The sequence below is a fragment of the Ursus maritimus genome, unplaced genomic scaffold (genome assembly GCF_017311325.1).
Source record: "Ursus maritimus isolate PB19 unplaced genomic scaffold, ASM1731132v1 scaffold_20, whole genome shotgun sequence".
Taxonomy (NCBI): Eukaryota; Metazoa; Chordata; class Mammalia; order Carnivora; family Ursidae; genus Ursus; species Ursus maritimus.
In genome coordinates this window covers 32,488,570-32,509,183 of record NW_024424453.1, presented here as the reverse complement: position 1 = coordinate 32,509,183, position 20,614 = coordinate 32,488,570, and the positions used below count along the sequence as shown (strand labels likewise).

The following is a 20,614-nucleotide window of genomic DNA, read 5'->3' as shown; positions in this document are numbered from 1 at the left end:
TCTTCTAATCCTGAGAACAAAGGTCTACTTCCTGTCCTGGTGCAAAAAGCAGGGTGAATGCACCGTGCTCTATACTTGAAAACGTGTAGCTTGTGGGTGCACGTGCCTGCGCATGCGTGCATATGCATTAATACTACACGTTTGAAATAGACTTTGCAGATGATTACACTGACTCGAACTGGGGTTGAAGGGATTAAAGATGCTGGCAAACTTTTGAGAGGACCTGGTAGAATAATTACCGTACAGGGCTGAGTAGAGGGCATGGTATGGATTTTGGAGATAGAGATGTGTTATGTGACCAGTATATGAGGTTTGAAATACCTATAATGATTCTTTCGGAAAAGCACTGTGAAGCCCTACTGGGTGTATTTATTATTGTGTTGTCTCCTTTCATTCTGAAGACATTACTGAATATCCACCAGGCAAGGTGCTTGGCATGGTGAATAAAAAGATGAATAAGACATGGCCAGTAAGACAGGTCCACAAGTTATTATAACCTCACACTGTGCTGGGACTACTGCTAGAGATGCGTACAAACTAATATTTCGGTACATGTGAAGAAAACAAAATAAAATGTAAAGGCCTGACACTTCTCCAAGCCTGTTGGTGAACAACAAAAGTGCAATTACTTCTCCACCCGCCCATAGGCTGTAAGATCTTAGAAAGCTCGCGGGATCTCCTGTGCTTGGCTCCTGCTGGTGCTGTGACTTCAAAAGGGCTTTTTAGTAGTGTGTTAATAATGAATTAAAGCCAGATTGATTGCAGCTTCGAGGCTGCCACTCTCAAAGCCTGGCCTTTGGTTCTGTGAGACATCGACAGAGTTAAGAAGGAGTTTATAGCAGATGACCTTGAGGGAGGAGGCTAATCCTGCCATGGATGATTAAGAATTTGTTTACACAATTTCCCATTCGGTCTTGATCCATGGAAGGTGGGTCTAGAGGGAACATTTTTGTTTTCACCAGCTCATTTTAACCATATAGAGAATCCTAATCATATGGAGAGCTTCTTCCTTATCAACCCTGTTCCTGGACTTTTTCCTATTGCAGCTTCAGGAAAATGGATAGAGAGACACTGAACTAGAGAGGCCTTGGTAAAAGAAGTGAATTCTTGTGTCAGTCAGTTCTCAGGTTCTATTTTGATCTGGGAGAATCTAAACGATGGGAAAAGTGGAAAAGGAAGAGAAGAAAGAGGCAGGAGAGAGAGCTACCATGAGAGAGGCTAAGTTGATCTATATAATAAAGAGGTGAGACAGGAGAAAAGGGGAAAAAAGGGAGAAAACCCTATGGACTGGGCATAGAGAGTGAGAGATGTCGAGTTTAGAGGAAGAGATGCTCTGAACTAATTGCAGGGAACAGAGGACGAGAAGAGAGGAAAGGAATTTTAAGAGGTGATTCTGTTTTGCACTTATCAATAGCAGAATACACGTTCTTCTGAAATGCATATGGAACATTCTCCATGATAGCCCATATATTAAACCTTAAAACAAGCCTCAATAACTTAAGGATTGAAGTCATATTAAGTATGTTCTCCAGCCAAGAACAATCAATACCAGAAGGAAATCTGAGAAACTTACAAATATGTGGAAATTGAACAATACACTCCTTAATAACTAATGGGTCACAGAGAAAATCATAGGAGTACTTAGAAAATACTTTGAAATAAATGAAAATGAGGATACACCATACCCAAACTTATGGCATGAACCTAAAGCAGATTTAGAGGGGAATTTATAGCTTTATATCTATATTGAAAGAGAAGAAAAATTTCAGATCAAACCTATTCCACTACTTCAGGCTACTGCAAAATGAACAGTGAACTAACCCTAAAGCAAGCAGGAAGAAGAAAAAAATAAAAATCTTGGGGTTTTTCTCATGTAAGTATTTATAAAGCTGCTATGTAGTATTTCATTGACTGGATGAAGTATTCAGTTAATTTAACCTGGTTAATTTAACCAGGCTTGTACCGATACACATATAGGCTGTTATCAAATTTTTTTTAAATTTTTTTTTTAAAGATTTTATTTATTTATGTGACAGAGAGACAGCCAGCGAGAGAGGGAACACAGGAGGCGAGTGAGAGAGGAAGAAGCAGGCTCCCAGCGGAGGAGCCCGATGTGGGACTCGATCCCGGAACGCCGGGATCACGCCCTGAGCCGAAGGCAGACGCTTTAACGACTGTGCTACCCAGGCGCCCCTGTTATCAATTTTTTGCTCTTATGATCATCTTGCCTTAAACATCCTTAGACACACAAAATCTCACATGTATGTGCATATATTTGTGAATTCTTGGAAGTGGAATTTCTGGGTCAAATAAAATATGCATTAAAAACTTTAAAGTTATTACAAATTGTGCTCCAAAGAGGCTGAATTAATTTACACTTGCAATAATAAAATATAAAAATGCCTGTTTCCCCATAATATTATATACCAGTATAGAGTGTTAGTAGCCCTTTTAATCTTTGCCTACCTGATAAGTGAAAAATGGTATCTCAGCAACAAAAGCTCTAAGGTACCTAGTAATAAATCTCATGAAATTTGTGGGGCAAACTATAAACTTTACTGAAGGAATAAAAGTAAACCTGGAGAGAAATAGCATGATCCTTGGTGAAAAGACTCAAGATCATAAAAATCTGAATCCTCCTCAAATTCATCTATAAATTCACTCTCATTTCATTCAAAGTGCTAACTGAGCTTTCCATAGATCTTCACAAGCTACCCTACAATCCCTACAGAAGGGTAAAGAACCAAGAATGCTAATTATGAAGAACAAAGAAGGAGATCCCTCTCCCCGGATATCTAAATTTATAAAGCCATAATAATTTAAACAGTGTGGTACTGGCAAATGAATGAGAAAGAGATCAAGGGAACAGAACAGAGAGTCCAGATACAGACTGATAACATTTTTAAAGTCTGATGATACCAATTCAGTCAGGGATATGGGGGATGGGGACTGTTCACTGGCGGCAGTAAACTGGTACCTTTGAGGGGCATTTTGGCAATATCCAGTAACGTTGAGCATGCCCATATTAGACAGTACAGCATTTGCACTTCTGGAAAAATCTTTTGATATGTTCACCAAAAAAACATGTGCAGGGATATTCACCAAAGCCCTGTAATGGCAAAAAATAAGTAATAACCAAAATGTCCACATAATGTCACATAGTGAAGTCCACACAGACAAATCTCTAAAACATCATATCGAGTGAGAAATTAGGTTGTAACAGGACAGTGTAATATCCGTGTGGATTTTTGAAAGAATCAAAATGATACTACATATTAAGCATATGTGGTAAACATAAAAATTATTAAAAAGTAAAACACTTTTAGGAGGTGAGCACTGCTGGGAATAGAGGAAAAATGGAATAGAGTAGGGGCAGGGGGTGTAGCTGTATTTGTAACTTTAAATATTAATTAGAACCAAAGTTCTGAGGCCAATATGACCACAAGTCAACTTTTTAAAGACTTGGAGTGTAAATACATGTCAATTACATTATTTTCAGTATGTTTGAGACATTTCATAATCAAAGGAAATTTAACTGGTGTGGTACTGAGGTTTGAATATCCATTTCTGCAGGGCCTCAACATTTATTCGGGGTATATTAAGATCATCTGAGAATGGGCTCAGACATGTCCATTGAAAAAGGCAAGCTCACAGCCATTTTTATGTTTTACCATCTGGTAGAAACAAAATCTATGAAAACTTAGTGTGGTATTTAGGACCTTTCTCTCATCTTCATTTTGTGTTCTTGTCATTTATCCTTTCTCATTAATGAGTAGATGGTCTTAAAAAGAAAGGTTCCGATGTTTACAGGAGGGCAAAAATGAGGGAAAGGACTAGGGAGACAAAAACTCCATAGCCATTCCTTCCATTTCCTGGAAAGAATATCCGTTAAAAGTAAAGCAGGAAACTTCCCACCAAATCTCTAAGGCCTGGAAGAAAGCTGGGACGTGTCGGAAGCCACCTTAAACTGAGCATGGTAGGAGGCTTGTCCATCCCTTCCCCTTGACACTGTATCTGGGGAACTTGGTCCCCAGTCCAGCTTCCCCACTGTGTCTCCTCCCAAGGACCACAAGAGCCCACGTACCATCAGGTTCTGGGTACAGACCTAAATGACCTGCTACTGAAGCCACACTCTAACAAAGCCTCTGACTTCTCTTGCTCTTTTCCTCTCTGAATTTCATTTTGTTTCTAGTTTCTGTTGCTCTGTCTTCAAGTTAACTAATCTTTACTTCTGTAGCATCTAATCTGCTATTAATCCCATCTAGTGTGTTGTTTCATTTTTCATCTTAGGCATTCTGGTTTTGTCACTACCAGTTCTATTTGGATCTTTTTTACATCTTTCATGTCTCTACTTAACATACCTCATCTGTCTTCCACTTTCAAACATACGAAATATAGTTACAACAATGGTTTCAATGTTCTTGTCTACTAATACTACCATCTGTGTCATTTCTTGGTCTATTTCTATTAGTATTTCTCCTCACTTTGGGTCATATTTTACTGGTTTTCTGCATGCCAGGTAATTTTTTCTTTGATGTCAGATGCTGTGAATCTTATCATGTTGGATGGTGGATGTTTTGTATTTCTGTAAGTTTTATTGAGCTTTGCTCTGGAAGATAATTCACTTAGTTGGAAACAGCTTGATCTTCAGCTGAAGGCCAATTTTTTCCACACTACCAAGACAAGACCCTGCTGAGTACTCTGCCTGAGGCCCCAGGAATTACAAGGTTTTCCACTCTAGTTGGTGGGAACACTATTCCCAACCCCGTGTAAGCTCTGAGGATTCTTCCCTCTGTTCCTTTCGGTGGCCTTGGTGTTTCCTCGCACCACATGTTCTGATCAGAGCTCATATGAGGGCTCTCAGATCCTTGCAAATCTCTGGAGCACCCTCTGAGCACAGCTCTCCAGTCTCCAGTACTCTGCTTTGCCAACTCTAACCACCTCGACCTCCTTGGTCCCCCAGCTCCATCTCTTTAACTCAAGGTGACCCCCAGGCTCCATCTGGGTTCCTCGTTCCTGCAGTACAGCTGGAAACGGTCTCTGGGCAATACTCTGGGGAAATCATAGGACGTACTTCATTTGTTCCCTTCTCTTGGGGATCCTGTGCTCCCCAATGGCCAATGCCTGAAAACCATTGTTTTATGTTGCTTCCCAGTGTTTTTAGTTGCTCCTGAATTATTTGAGGAAGAAAGCATTTCTATGGTGCTGTCTTTCTTTGGGGTCCCCTGGAAGCAAACTCTGGGGTATAGTTGATATTTATTATTCATGGATTCTATATTTGTGAATTTGCCTCCTTACTGTAATATTTGTAACCTCAAAATCAACATTCATGGCACTTTCACATTCATTTGTGAACACGCACAGAGTGGCAAAAAGTTTGAGTTACCTGATGTGCCCATTCCCAGATGAGGCCAAACAAGGTAATGCTCTGCCTTCTTGTTTCAGCTCTTATATTGTAAACAAGTACACTTTTCATATTCTATTTAGTGCTACATTTCCCCCATTTTTGTTCTTTTCATTGTTGCCCCCAAGCCTAGTACTGACGTACTGGCTAGAGTTCCTAAGCCCAAGAAGGCTGTGATGTGGTCTATGGAGAAAATATATGTGTTAGGTAATCTCCATTCAGGCAAGAGTTAATGTGCTGTTAGCTATGAGTTCAATGTTTATGAATCAACAGTATATATTGAATAATATATCTTTGAACACAGACACAAAATACAAGGTTATGTATTGATTGGTTGATGAAAGCATTGTGACTAGAAGCCTAGAAACCCCACCCCCAGAAGCAATGGTTCACTATTCGCTAATTCTGTATTGATGACAACTGCATAAAACATAGCAACTGCAAATTCTTGTTATTGTGTAAGAAACTGTACACTTAATTTATTCAGGTGGCAAAAAAAGAAAAGAGAAGAAAAGAAAAACTACTAGTGGGGAGAGAAGAGGATAAGGAAGGCAAGACAGCCTTTAAAGGGCATGTCAACAAGGTAGTTACCATGGTGGGTAACTAGGGCTTAATATCTTTGGGGACTTCTGGGAGCCAGGGTACAACATGTGCCTCAGAGTGATCCCAAATGGGGAGAGGAAGCTGGGATATTTATGCACCAGCTCCAATTATTTAGAGACTGCTGGGAAGGGGCAATTGATGACCTGCTGGGGAGCAGACAGAGGGACTGGCTGCTGAAGAAAGTCCTCAGGCAAAGAGGTAAGGACACTGGCAATTGAAGTCCAGCCTGGGTTTCTACTACGGTGGGAGAGGAGGATCTGCGACAGACAGGAGGACCAGGGATGTAAACTTAGGTGGCTCCTGAAGACAGATAACAAAAGCAAGAGAAATAAGCGAGGTGGGACTGCAGAAGCTGGCAAATTCCAACCCCTGTTGGACAAGAACAGCTGTCACTCACTATGGCCAATTTTTGCCATGCAGGAAAAAGGTCTATCCTTGCCAAATCTGATTTTTCAAGAAAAGTGGGAGATTCATATTTTTAAAAATGTGAAATCCCCAATTTGTGAAAGTTGGCAATGGATTCAAGAATTTTAAAATATACCGTTAAGGCCAAAGAAAACACGTTGGCAGGCCAACTTCAGCCACAGACTGCCAGTTTGCAACCTCTGATGGAAGATGTACAGAACTCCACCTGTTGGGTGTGAGTCCAGGAAAATGTATCTTTATCTCCTGTGCAATCTAAGGCATTCTGGGAAGGACAAGAGATGCCGAGAAGTCTGCCCTGACACGTGTGTGGCCAGGCACCTCTGTGTCTGTCTAGTGAGGTCATCTCTCTCACCTGCCTCAAGTTTTATTCGATGTCCAAGGCCCACCATTGGCCGTGGCTAGTGCACTTCTCCATGACTTCTTGTCGCTGTTCTGGCATTTGTCTTCTCATGATTCTTTGACTCATAGTGACCCATAGGGCTTCTGTAGCCAATAAGGACTTCTTTTTTTTTTTTTGGCTGAGTCCAAGAGGGCTTGGCTGTTGTGTCCTGTGACCTCATTGTTTATCATCATGTTTGAAAGCTTCTGCCTCCCTTCCGTAGGCTGGGTCAGAGCTGGAGACAGCAGGGTAGATGTGTGAAATAAACTCTAGCCAGCATTACTACAGTCTTGAACATCCAAACAATGGGTCACATGTCTACGGCTTGTGACTTCTCAGCAGCTTGGCTGACCCTGAGCTCTTCCGCTTTTATCCGCCATTTGAGATGGGAAGGCATTGGAAATAGCTAATCCGTGAACATTTACAGTGTAAAACCCAAGTGGATGGGGAAGAGATGACTTGATGAGCAGCCTAGTCTTAGCCTTCAGGAAAAGTCTAGCAAATACATATAGTCTGACCTGCAAAGTTGTGACATGGTCCAGATGCTGCCAGTTTGGCCTCCAACTCTCCCTACTCTCTGCATCACCTGGAATGGGGAGGGAAAGATGCTCTAGGACATTGAGGTATAGGAAGACAATGAGGACGATGGTCCCCAAGATGGGGACTGGGATTTACTCCTTGGATGTTCTTTGTAGGGAGTCCCAATTTGCAAGAGTGGGATTGTCTCTAAAGGAGGCTTTTGAGAACCTTGTGTGATCTCTTAATAAACGTGAGATGATCCCTGAGAGAAATTGTATAGGGTGGAGATGTCTCTTGACAACAGTGGTTTGCTAAGAAGCAAGAGTGGGACAGGCAGGGGGCGCCTGGGTGGCACAGCGGTTAAGCGTCTGCCTTCGGCTCAGGGCATGATCCCGGCGTTATGGGATCGAGCCCCACATCAGGCTCCTCCGCTGGGAGACTGCTTCTTCCTCTCCCACTCCCCCTGCTTGTGTTCCATCTCTCGCTGGCTGTCTCTATCTCTGTCGAATAAATAAATAAAATCTTTAAAAAAAAAAAAGAGGGGGACAGGCAGAAATGTAGGCCTTCCCTGACTTAAGAGGAGACAGGGCTGGGTTCCGGAACAGAGAACTCTTATGGCCTGTTGGAACCTTCCCGTAAGCCTTGTGTTCAGAAGCTTATATATCCAGACAGTTTGGGGCAACCACCCCCCCCGCCCCTGCCAGGCACTTCTGCCACTCTTGAAAGAAGTACATTGTCATGAATGCACCTTGAATGTACTAAGTTGGAGGTAAGTCTGTAGGAAATTTCTGAGAGATTGTTTAGAGGTAGAACTGAAGTTTATGCACCTGTTTCTGGGTTGGTCACAGGTGTGGTGAACATTGGATCCCAGTCCAAATTCTGCAACTCATTCTATGTGTAATACTGGAAATATTTCTATATATTCACAGAAGGAACGGGCTGGATATGATGTTCCCCAGAGAATTTTCACCACTAATGTTCTATGATGGAAACTGGATGTGCATTATAAAGTGGAGATTTTACTTGAGCCATTTATACTGAACCTCTGACTCCTCTTGCAGCTGGAGGAAAGTGAATAAATCTTAGACATTCCGCATAGCCTCCCTGCTTTCTGAACAAGAGTTCGGAAAATTCCTAGCATCTGCAAATATAACCCCACAGAGAATCAAGCCATTAGCCACAAAGAACCGTAACTTCAGGCACAAGACTACCTTGCATTCCCATTAAAAATGCCCGTGCTCTTGGCTCAAAATATGGATTTACATTTTAAATTATATTTGCATATGAATTTCAATAGACTCCCCCCCCCCCGGGCCCCACAGCTCTGTAAATAAATCAAACAAATTACTTAAGAGAACTGACTGTGGTAGCACTCCAATCCAACAGTGAAATCACTCACAAAGTGCAAAGTTGAGCTTATAAACCAATCAAGATAATTGTGTCCTTGATCTGGGAAGAGAAGTGTGCTGTTGAAAGCAATAATCTGCTCCTTACTGGGACTCTTGGAGAGACCAGAAGACAATGTCAGAGAAAGGCCAAAAGGCATCTCTTGGGTTGGGCATTCGGGCTTAGTACTTTTTCTGTATGAGTCGTGAGGGGAAAGCATGCATCTTGAGAAGGTAGCTGGACTGAAAATTGGAAGCCTTGCATCATGAGAGTCAGCATGATCTGCTTTGTAGAGTCTGTCCAATATTTTTTATGCTCTGCCTCTTCCTAAAAATAGCAATTACCATCTGCATTTTATTTATTTATATTTTAGGCCTTTCTTCTGAAAGGATTTGTAGCAGCTTGTGTGTACAATTTAATAGGACAGAATAAATAGCTATGGACTCTGGGGCAAAGGGAAAGTCAGCTTAGGGAGTAAGATGAAACCAGAAGTAAAGTTAGCACATGAAGCATAGACCGTGCAGTCTATGCAATTGCTGAAAGTGAGCCACTCTGATCTTCCTAGCAGCCAGTGTAAAGAAGGAAATACGATCAGTCCTCAAGGTCACAGTATTCAGAGAGTAAGAATGCTCTAACTGGATAATCAATAGATTCTCCTGGTCATTGTCCATGAAACCTGGGGTCCAGGCTTTTAATCTTTATTTTATTTTTTTCAGGGTTTTAATCTTTAAATGGCAAGTACCTAGAGAAAAAATTTCTATGCTGGTCAGTTAAAATAAATGCCAAATGCTTTGACAATCAAGAACATGTAATATAAGGGTTATATTCTTTTCGGTTTGAAAAAAAAATTATTCACACCAGGACTTACGCCTGTGTGGAGGTCCACTCCATGCTTGTGGGGAGGGGGGCTGGAGGAGACTGGACAGAAGCAAGATTTTCCTTAGAAAACTGTTTTTTGGACATAGGGACATTCAAGTGCCCAGTGTTCTAGGTTCTAGGGCAGTGGGTCTCAACCCTGGCTGCACATCACAATGACTGAGAGCTTTGACCAACATTGAAACCCAGTCCCCCAGGGGATCCTCGTGTATAACCGGAGATGAGGACCATTGCCGGGGCAAGGATGGGGTTGTTTCAGGTGGGAGAAACCCAGGGTAGCTACTACCAATCACCAGTCATAGTCACAGTTAATAAGGTGCCCTTGCTGTATCTGACGGAGTGATGAAAGATCCTGGTGAACGATGAGGGAAAACATACCTGGAGATAGTAAAGGAGTTGGCCTGTTGCATCAATTGTTGGAACTTAGCCAGTTAGTCTTGGAAGATGCCTGCCCACAGAAAGGACTTAAGCCCTTTCAGAATGGGGCCTCCTCCTGTGACTTTAGTTTGTAGAGTGACCAACCATCTCGTAGGGTAACCAACCATGGGGCTTTTGCCACTCAAACTGGGACATTCCAGCAAATTGGGATGAGTTGGTCATTCTGTTGGTTTGGCTTCTTCTCAAGACAGGATCAAAGAGTAGAAAGAGGTGACTTGACCAATGAGGAAGAGTCAGGCCTGAGACACTTGTGACTAGTTCTGAAGCAGAGCAGGGTTGTGGCTCTCTGTGGATGTTTATCTGGTCAACTGTGGCTTCCTTTCTAGAGGGGTTTGCCAGCGGCAGAATTCTCTGCCTTCACCTCTGTCCCTATCTCCCTGGGACATCTCCGTGTCCTCTCCAGGGATTCCAGCAGGGGCCCAGGGCTCTGGAAACCTTGGGGTCTTGAGGAAGTGAAACTTCCTTAAACTTTGAGATCTGTTCTGTTGGACCCTGTAGGATCATGGCTCTCCTCCAGAGTCAGGGCACAGGCTTTCAAAACTCACTGCATTTTGCCTGGAAACTTTGTCCTTGAAAATCAGGTGGGCAGCCCCTGGGTTACAAACACTCAGATAATGCAGGATCCCCACAGGAAAATGGTGACCCGTTACCAGGGTTGGTTTCATGGGCATTCATAAAAGGCCCATGATGAGAAGGGCCCATGTTTGGTTTAATGATCTACTGTCACCATTTTGAAATCTTTAATAAATTTTGAGCAAAGCAACCTACATTTTCATTTTACGCTGGGTCCTGTAGATAATGTAGCCCAAAGGCTTCATTCTACCCCAACAAATTGCCTTCTGCTGCCTTTGCCAGGGGCGCCATTATGAAAAAAAACTGACAATAAAATGGAGAGATTTTATCTCAGGAATTCACAAGCCTGGCCAACTCCCGAGACTGTTTTACAGCACATCATTATAAAGCGCTTGCAGATACCATATATGTAAATAACCTCAGGTGCATAGAGAATAATAATAAAATGTAGTAAAATAATTAGGAAGTGATGGGTTTTTGAGTATCCATTATCTTTTCTTTTAATATACTTCACTCAAGTATAAATTTACATAATTTAATTTTTAATAATGAGTATGTTCAACAACCAGCTAGCAAGATTCCTGAAATTTAACAACTAGCTCTGTTTAGCCAGCACCAGTTGGCTTGAGCACCGTCACTACTTCTGGAACAGGGCTCAGTGATTAACAGTGCTGTGATCAATTAACAGCGTCTCTTAAGGACACAGAAGGGCAGATAGGTGTCATACATTTTCTAGAACAACTTTTGTTTTTTTCATTGCAAAGAGCCTGGAAAGGAAACGGCACATTCTCCCTGGGAAGGCACATGTAGATCTCGCCCCCGGTTTACCATGTTTCTTCGGTGCTATCTGACTGCGTCTCATTGGCATTGTCAAAGTTCTTGAAAGAAAGAAGTGGAAACAACCTGGGGAAGAATTTCTCGTTTTTGCCCCAAGTTGCTGACAACTTCACTAGGACTGTACATTCCAGAAAAGTCAACTGCCGACATGTGCGCGCAAATAGTTTGCAGAGTCTTTTGTTTGAGTAGAGAGAGTGATTAAGGTCTGAGTCTCACAATTTAATATCTCATCAAGACTTTCTGCACCAGCTTTTCCATTTCCCTTTTGTTTTACTTGTGGTTTGCCTGCAGATGAGCAGATCCGGGGTCAGCCCAGTTCTTAAAGGGACCAAGCAACAGCTCAGTAGAAGCATGAAGGAGTTAAGGTGACTTTCAGAGTGCCAAAAAGCCTCTTAAGGAGCTGTTAGCATTTGGTACAACTTGCCTCAGTGGCTGTGACTTGAGGACTTCCAGCTAGTGCTTTTGGAGTTGAAAAGGACTCTCGGAGATCTAGGGACCAGGCTTGCTTCCCCCCACCCTGTCGCTTTATCTGTGGTTCCTGCAAGAATCTGCCCATAGTGGGAGTTTGATAAACCTTCGTCCCAAGTTGATCAGTCAGAGGGTGTTAGTTACAGCGAAGAGATAACCATTCTTACCAACAGACTTTTTTTCTCCATTTCTTTATTGAGCTATAATTTACATGTAATAAAATACACATATCTTAAGTGAACAGCTCAATACTTTTTTGCATATACATTTGTAAATATCCATGCAATCACCACCCTATCAAGAAATCGAACATTTCCCTCACCCTAGAAAGTTCTCTTGTATCCTTTTCCAGTCAATGCCAACCTCCCCAGAGGCAACCACTGTTTCCATCTTGTCTTAGACTTGCCATATAAAATATCATAGACTAGGTGGCTTAGACAACAAAAATTTTTCTCATGGTCTGAAGCCTAGAGGTCCAAGATCAAGATTCTGGCCAATTCAGTTCCTGTTGAGAGCCCTCTTCCTGGTTTGTAATGGCCACCTTCCCACTGTGTCCTCACATGACCTCTTCTTTGTATGCATATGAGCCTTCTGGTCTCCCTTCTTAGAAAGATGCAAATCTTATTGGATCAGGGCCTCTCCATTATGGCCTCATCTAACCTTGATTTCTTTCCTAGAGGTCCCATCTCCAAATACAGTCACACTGGGAATTAAGGCTTCAACACAGGAATTTGGGGGCGCACAAACATTCAGTCCATAAGAGACCTCTATCACAGATTAGCATTGCTGGCTCCAGAGCTTCATATACACGGACTCATACAGGATATGCTCTTTGGGGTGCACTTCTTTTGCCCAGTGTAATTATATAATTACACTTTTGATCCAGGTTGTTGCACGTGTGTTTGGGAATATTGAAAGGGATTTTGTTGTACTAATAAGTCATAATTTGTTTATCCATTCTCCTATTGATGAACATTTGAGTTGTTTCCAGTTTGCCAAGAGATGTATTTTTTTAAGATCTTTTTATTTATTTTAGAGACACACACAGAAAGAGAGAGAGTGGGAGGAGGGACAGAGGGAGAGGGAGAGAATCCTCAAGCAGACTTCACACTGAGCGTGGAGACTGACATGGGGCTCAATCCCGGAACCCTGAGATCATGACCTGAACAGAAGTAAGAGTGGAACGCTTAATCAACTGAGCCACCCAGGTGTCCGAGATATTTATTCTGTGTAGGTCATTATGTTAGCTCCTAGGCTATAAAGAAGTGTAAAATATGTCCCTGCCCATCAGAAGCTTATGCATGGGGGTCTGTGCTTGAAAAATAGCTAAGACTACACCAACATAGCAAACAAAATATGACTGTGACTCAATGAATAGAGACTGAGGCAAGGACTCAGGAGGAGGGAGTTTTGAAAGGAACTTCACTAAAGTCTGTTTGTAAATACGTGCACTTAGAAGATGAGCCAGCTTAAAAACATCAGCTGCCAGAGAACCAAAAGCAACTTCAAACGAGATCGGAGCTGGCAGGTAGTTGGGCCTGTTGCATGGGTACCTCTGGGAGGCCCCACAAATGCCTCATGGCCCGTGGCCTGGGCCAAAAAGTTTAATGAAATGGGAGCAGGGTGAAAACATTGCCCTTGGAACATAGCTGGCTCCTGTTTTGTTTTTGTGGTTTTCTCCAAGAGGGTGGGGAGGGAAAGGCCTGTCCTCAGAAGGACAGCTAGATAGCACGTCCACGGTCAGGAAGGGCTCTCTGTGGCCAGGCATAGATGTTCCAAGTGGTGAGCAAAGGGGATACTGGTCCTGTGTCACAATTTGGGGTCTAGAGGGCGCATATTCAACAGCTCTGCCCCAAGGGTGGATTTGGGTGAGTCTGGTAGAGTTTGGGGCATCAAGAACAATGCCCTAAAGGTAGAGATGGGGCTGGAACATGACAGCCCCCTAAGGCGACCCGAGAGGCGGTGGGCAGAGCTGCTAACATCCCTGTCCAGGAGGCTGACGGTTGAGGTCCTGTGTGTGTTTTCATAAACCTTTGGAAGCTCATCTCTTCAAGTCCTACCTTACCAAGCTCTGTCTGCTTCTTAGGGCTTTGCCTTTCCTTGCTCTGGGCACATAGCATGATTGAGTTGAAAGTGACCCTGGAGCTCCTAAGCATTCAGAGGTGAAGGAGTGATAGAATGGGCAAGTTTGGGGAGATTTCTGGAGAGTTATTCAGTGAAATCTCCAAACGATAGTTTCATGACCATGTTGGTGGTAATGACATCAATATCACATAATACTAATGTTCTGCTTGCTTGGGTTTTAAATTTTCTTTTTTATGGTTTTTTTTCATTGAAAGGTCAAAAACCGTCTTAAATAAAATTTGGGGAAAAAAATGAGAAATCTTCCTAATAGCACTTCCTCACAGATATTGTCACATTTGTCTTAACTTCCAGTTTATATTGCGTATACTGTTTTCTCACATGCTCTCCTCAGCATTTTCCGTGTTGTTGCAATGGTCTTGACAACGCTTGTACGTAACAGCTGCATAGCATTTAATGTTGATGCACCATACTTTCCTATTTCCGTTGCTGGACATCGTAGTAAAGTCCAGATTTTGTTATTATCTGTAACTCTGCAACTGAGTAATTCCTTAAAAAATTTTTTTTACCCAAAGATGCCACTTACCACAACCCTGAGGGAGGCCCAGGGCGTCATCAGTGATGGAAGAACAGAAGGATGAAGAGGACTCATGACTGAAAACTGCACTGCTGTGGATCCAAAGGGAACCAAAAGTGGAGGTGCAGTGGGGGGAACTGCCCAAAGCATAATTTTTAAAATGCTAAAAAAGCATAATTCTCATACAAATACATTATGAGTACATGCCAAAGCTTTATTTTACCTCATTAGTAAGAGAACCAGGTGTACAAGATGTGTAAGAGGACTCACATTTGGTGGTAAGAGAAAAAATGTGGACTGAGTGGGGCACCTGGGTGGCTCGGTCGCTGGAGCGTCCGGCTCTTGGTTTCGGCTCAGGTCATGATCTCGGGGTCCCGGAATCAAGCCCCATGTCATGCTCTGTGCTCATCGGGGAGTCTGCCTGAGACTCTCTCTCCCTCTCCCTCTGCCCCCCTCCCCACTCGGGCACATTCACGCACACATGCGCGCGTGCTCTCTCTCTCAAATTAATAAATCTTTTTTTTTTTTGATGTGGAATAAGTTCACTAAGTAGATACGATACCAGTTCTTTTCTTCAAGGCCATAAAACTCTAACCTTTAGAGTTATAGTTTCTCTCAAACAGAAGTCATTTTGACCTCTACAGGATAAAAGCCATTCGTGCCGCTATTGGATACACACCATTTGCATCTTAATGATTTTCAAGAAATTAATAGCTAATCTTGGAGAGTTCTACCATGTTGGATCAAGAGTAAATAGTAAGTCAACAAAGTTACGTTCTACTAGAAAGTCGAGTGACCCCGAGTCAGGCTTGACCGTGAGGGGCATGCATCTATTTTGCTTTATTTCTGACTTTCAGATATTGTTTTTCTTGAAGGGAGAAGTGACCCGAGACGAGACTCTGTATGACTGACGCTAGGACACGGCCCTCCAGTTATCTCAGTGCAGGGCAGCTCGGCCGGGTTGTTCTCAGGGCTGGAAGCCATGTGGGGTCCCCAGGGCCCGTGAGCACAGGAAAGGGAGCTTTCAATAATGAATGCCCTGCCACTGGGGATGGATGGAGAGGGAGGGCCCCCGACACATGAGAGGAACAGGAGTGGAGCCCTGGGATCTGGCGAGAGGCTCAGATGGCCCCTAATTCCCAAGGATGCTTGGAAGGCTGCCTGGGAGGGATCTTTAAAGCTCAGGTGGAAGTGTTTGTTTTTTTTTAAAAGGCAGATTCAATTAGCCAACATAGAGTACTTCATCAGTTTCAGATGTAGTGTTCAATAGTTCATCAGTTGCGTATAACATTTTACAAAGTTGCGTGGTCCTTTCCTTACAGTGGCGTTCTGCCGCGGTGCTTTTGAGCCATTAACAGTATTGTTCCCTTTCACCACTGCCACTTTCTCACCCGAAACACCCCTTAGCACACTGAACCTAGAAGCCTAAAAGCCCGGCTCCGCCTCTGGCTCTTTTCTGCCCTTCCAGGCCCTGGCCCAGGATCATCGTTGCCCCTTCCTGCGATTCCGGAGCAGAACCGGGCTCTGGGCAGCAGAGCAGTGGGGGAAGCTTCTGATTAGGGAAGAGAACTCCAGTGCCCGCATTTCCAGGACTTTCTGGATTAAAAAAAGGAAAGTCCCACATCCCAGGACCCCCCTCAGTCCAGGCAAACCAGGACAATTGGTCACCCTAAGTCCAGGCCAGCTTGCCATCTGAGCAGCTATTGGACGCTGCTGTTCCTGCCCCTGGTGGTTCTTTTAACTCTTTCCACTCAGGTTTCCTAGACTTGATGCTCTCGCCGTCGCTCTCTTAAATACCCTCTTAGTTCGTGAAGCTCAGGCCATAGGTCGGGACTCATGAAAGTTTCCTGTGTATTTCAGTCTGGAACAGAAATGGATACCAGTGTTGCATTTTTGTTCTCTAGCCAGGAGATATTTGTGGAAGCTTCTGAGAAGACACATTGAACAGAATGGGGTGTTTGCTTCCCTGGATCAGAAAAGAATCACATCGCTTTCTTTCAGTCATGGCACAGAGTTACAGAGTCACAAGAAAGAAACAACAGAAAGAGAATGTTTTCTGGTGGGTATTTGTGAATAAAGCCTCCTGCGTGAAGACCCGGGATTGCGAGACAGGGGTTGACGGTGGTTGACTGTGGTGCACTCTTGAAGGACACTTCACTTGCCATGCTTATTTACACCTGGGTGCTGTCTCCAAATGCTCTCTCGAGGCATTTATTCTGCTCCAGGGTCTTTAGAAAAACAGGTTAATAACTGGCCAAGGGAAGGGAGGAAAGGGGGACTGTGTTGGTGTGGAATGGTCCGTGGCCGAATTCGTCTCAGGGATGAAGGCAAAAGCAGATCCCTGGACACGGGGGCATCACGCACAGCTCTGAAAATAAAACGTTATTGGCTCAAGTCTGAAACTGTCACTTTCCACTGGGATGGAATATGTTACTCAGAAAAGAGAAGCACCAAATATTATGCAGTCTGCCTTTGGGGAAAGAAAAAAAAAAACCACCCAGTTCTTATAAAAACACTTTTTTTGGGCTGAAGGATTTGATTTCAGCTGATGAGTCATCAGCGTGTTTTTTTACCACTTTGCCAAAAAATGAGGTTTTTAAAAAAGCATTTCTTGAAGCAAATTCTTCCATTGCTTGGGTTTCCCTTATCTGAGGGAAAAGGCATTCTAAGCCCTTATCCACAGTGCCAGAAGCTGTCCCAGTTAGCAGGAAGGATGTAGTGGGACAGGATTCACAACTCTCAAGTTCCAGAGTCATCGTGAGCAAGCAACCTCATGGTAATAATTATGATTTAGAAAAAAGAAATGATCAAAAATAAATTTTAAAACACAAATTTCAATGAGTAAAGAGTATGTTTTAAAGTGACCCAATGAATGTCAGAGAGGCAAAGGAATTTAAGATGGCCTGCCTTGTTTTACCAAGGCCAGTTTTATCCACGCTTGAAAAGCACCCACTTTCGCTCTCAAAATGTCTTGCTTTGGACAGTGAGTTATATGGTCACGCTAGGTGTACTGGTTCTAAACATGTCTACAGACTCATTGACACTCTCACCACCAAGCAGTCTACATCCAGGACACCTGGGTGGCTCAGTCGGTTAAGCATCCATCTTCAGCTCAGACTATGATCCCAGGGTGCCGGATCGAGTCCCACATCGGGCTCCTTGCTCAGTGGGGAGCCTGCTTTTCCCTGAGCCAGCCACTCCCCCTGCTGTGCTCTCTCTCTCTGACAAATAAATTAAATATTAAAAAAAAAGTCTACATGCCCTCTCCTTGAAAATTGGTGAGCTTTTGTAACTGCCTGGATAAGTGGGGCGTGATATCATAGGACTTCTACCTGCCCTCTATCAGGACACACACCCTAGAAACCCAGCCACCATATTGCCGGAAAGCCCAGACCACATGGAGAGGCCACCCGTATGTGTTTCCTCTGACATTTGTGCTGAGGTCCCAGCAGATAGCCATCGTGAGCGTTCCGTAAGCTGAGCGCCTTTTCCTTCCCATGATTCCAGCGCCTAACTCTTGAGCCGCCCCAGCCGATGCCAGCTAGAGCAGGGATGAGCTCTCCCCTCTGAGAGCTCATCAGCGTGATGCAGTCTGTTGTCGTGGTTTTAAGACTAGGCTTTGGGATGGTTTGTTATGCAGCGATAGATCATCAGAACACCGCCGCATTTTTATTTCTTAAAACTGTCCCAATTGTGATATATACATATTTTTTAAATGATTTGCTAAATGTCTGTTTTTCTTCCTTAATTGCAAACTCTGTGAGAGCCAGGACCCTGAGTGCCTTGTCCACGGTTGTATTTCCAGCACGTGACTGTGGCCGCTCACACAACAGGTGCTCTTAAATATGCTTATGGAACAAATGCGGGTATGCAAACGCCTGGAAAGTACATGGGAATACCGACAAGATGGAAGTGAAAATCAGAGCCGTTCCCGAGGATCTAAAAACAACTATTTTGGTTATTAGAAAGTGAGGAAGGATATATGTTGCTCAGACAAGACATCTGTGGAGCTGGCTGCCATCTTGTAGTTCCGCATTTATCAACTATCCATTCACATTTGGGTGCACACTGACACGCTATCTCAACCAAAGCCTTGTTAATCTTTTGACACCTTTAAGAGTTGGGTTCAGGGTGGAGTCTTGGTTCACACAATTTCATTAATGTGTTTATACAAGATTTAGCTATACCCACATACCAAAACAAGTATTGTCTCTCACAGGTGGAAAGGTGTGTGTCAGACTACACTCCACGGAAGAGAGTTTGTTTGAAGGTGGGTGTACTCAAACTGGCAAAGTAGGAGACCTAAGGAGTTGACAAGTGTTATTGCAAAACACTTAGCTATTATTTTTTAGAACATGTGAAAGACTGAGGTCCCAGAGAGGGGAAAGATTACAACAGTGTCCATCTTTTCAAAAAGAAAGAACTTCTTGGGGCGCTTGGGTGGCACAGCGGTTAAGCGTCTGCCTTCAGCTCAGGGCGTGATCCCAGCGTTATGGGATCGAGCCCCACATCAGGCTCCTCGCTGAGAGCCTGCTTCTTCCTCTCCCACTCCCCCTGCTTGTGTTCCCTCTCTCGCTGGCTGTCTCTGTCTCTGTCGAATAAATAAATAAAATCTCTAACAAAACAAAACAAAAACAAAAAGAAAGAACTTCTCAAGAAAGGAGGGGGATGCCTGAGTGGCTCAGTCCGTTAAGCCTCTGTCTTCAGCTCAGGTCATGATCACAGGGTCCTGGGATAGAGTCTCGCATGGGGCTCCTGGCTCAGCGGAGCCTGCTTCTCTCCCTCTGCCTGCCGCTGCCCTTGCTTGTGCTCTCTCCCTCTCTCTCTCTGACAAATAAATAAGTAAAAATAAAAAGAAAGAAAGAAAAAAAAAGGAGAAAAACAGAACAAAACACCAATTTATCAATTTGTGAATGCCAGGCAGAACTCAAGGTCCTGAGCAACCAGCTTGGCTAGAAGAAGATGGATTTGGAGCCAGGACCAGTGAGCTGCCTCCGATGAGAGTGACAGACTGTGTAAACAATGGCAGAGTCTGAATGACTGTATTTGGGCTTCTGGGGTGTTGACTGCAGGTGAACAAATCAAATGCCTCTTCAAAGAGCTGCCTGAGAAGAGTTGGTGAATATCTCCTACTACTGGGGGAGAAACAGACAGCCTTGTGAATTGCAGCCACTCAAATGTCACATAACTTCCACTAGTCATCCTTCTGTGTATACCCCTTCCATCCTCTGGCTCAGTTTCCCCAGGGACTGCATCTCCAGTCTCCTTTGAGGTGGGAGAAGGGTAGATATCAAATACCTGAGACGGGGAAGGGGTCCTCACCCACTGATACTCGCTGGTGGTATACATACCCCCTTCTTCTTAAATGCAGTGTTTTATCTGTTCCATTAATAGTGCAATGGATTGAATGTTCGTGCCCGAGTCCCAACTCATATGTTGAAATTCTAATCCCCCGTGTGATGGTGTTTGGAGGTGGGGCCTTCAGATGTAATTAGGAGTAGTGTCCTTATAAAAGGGACCCCAGATTGCTCTTTTGCCCTCTTTCCACCATGTGCGGATACAACAAGAAACCATGGTCTACAACCTCGGAAGATGGCTCTCACCAGGACCTGACCATACTGGACTGATCTGTGACTTCTAGCCTCCAGAACCGTGAGAAATAAATGTCTGTTGTTTATAAGCCCCATCAGTTTATGGTTATTTTGTTATAGCGGCCTGAGCTAAGACATCTACCAAACCTCTGTCCTTTCTAGACTCATTGTGTTCTCTCTGCCCTCTGTAAGTTTGCCCTGAAATGGCCTACCATTCCCCCTCCTATGTACTCTTTATAGTTAACTTTGACTTCTCTCCTCTCTCTCGAGAGTCCATTCAGGTATTGTAGTAGAAGCCACCTGCACCCCACCAAGATCCCTGTTAGCTGGCAGGTACACTCATCCCAGCTGCTCGAAGCTACATCCTTCTCCAGAGATGCCCCCGCTGCCAGCAGGAGCTCCTCCCACAGTTACGTAGGATGTTAGGCACTCTCCCCCGGGGAGCAGGCTGTAGC

The 20,614-nt window shown here is 43.7% G+C and overlaps 1 long non-coding RNA gene across 7 annotated transcripts in view; it reads left to right on the top strand.

Moving 5' to 3' along the window:
• LOC103679452 overlaps nt 1-20,252 on the top strand; it is a 33,981-nt gene extending 13,729 nt beyond the window's left edge. For 3 of the 7 annotated variants that reach the window (XR_005836578.1, XR_572948.2, XR_572955.2), the window contains exons 3-5: nt 14,567-14,690; nt 16,473-18,838; nt 19,489-20,252. This is a non-coding gene — a long non-coding RNA (uncharacterized LOC103679452). The other 4 variants (XR_572959.2, XR_572947.2, XR_572958.2 and 1 more) reach the window with 4 other exon arrangements.
• Nucleotides 20,253-20,614: the final 362 nt, after the last annotated feature.